Source organism: Cynoglossus semilaevis, unplaced genomic scaffold (assembly GCF_000523025.1).
Source record: "Cynoglossus semilaevis isolate Cse_v1.0 unplaced genomic scaffold, Cse_v1.0 C18918998, whole genome shotgun sequence".
Classification (NCBI taxonomy): Eukaryota; Metazoa; Chordata; class Actinopteri; order Pleuronectiformes; family Cynoglossidae; genus Cynoglossus; species Cynoglossus semilaevis.
The window spans coordinates 1-607 of NW_007590885.1; the positions used below are offsets into that span (position 1 = coordinate 1).

Sequence of the window (607 nt, forward strand, 5' to 3'; positions counted from 1 at the left end):
TTCTAACTATGACTGGACGGCATTAAGTCTCACAGAAACTCTCCCATCAGCGACGGCCTGGTTTATCGCCAAAGCAATGCAGACTCTTCCTCTCTGGTCAGAGTAGAGGATTCTGGCCTGGGATCCAACGACCTGAACAGATACACAGAATGTTGTCTCTTGGAACTATTCAGAGAACACTTCTGTTAAAAAAACGTATTCAACAACCCTCATTTCTAAGTGTAAAACTAAACGAAAACTAAATCAAATCCAGTCAGTGCTTCTATTGACTTGATTGAGACTAAGTTACAATTCAGTCAAACATTAGGGCTAAATCTAAATGAGTTGTGAAAATGAACATTATTGGAGAGAAATTGCGACAAGAGGTAACCAGAACATTAAGGACCATTTTGTGTTTCCCAGCCTCTCTGATCCAGCGGATGTTGTCACTGTACTGCTGCCTGACCCCGTCAGTCACATTGACACCTATTTCCTCCAGGACAGTAGCAGCAATATTATCTGTTACGACAAGATCTTGGGGGTCACCAGACGTGCACACCCAGCGAAATGGGCCAAAGCCCAAAGAGAAAATGTCCCTGTGGAAAGAGAAAGTCAGTTCACTTGAAGA

The 607-nt window shown here is 43.2% G+C and overlaps 1 long non-coding RNA gene across 1 annotated transcript; it reads right to left on the reverse strand.

The window, feature by feature from the left end:
* Positions 1 to 56: 56 nt before the first annotated feature.
* LOC112486685 (uncharacterized) lies at positions 57 to 600 on the reverse strand. The gene is made up of 2 exons (XR_003049177.1): positions 386 to 600; positions 57 to 132 (listed from the first exon to the last, which is right to left on the reverse strand). It is a non-coding gene; the product is annotated as an uncharacterized LOC112486685 (long non-coding RNA).
* Positions 601 to 607: the final 7 nt, after the last annotated feature.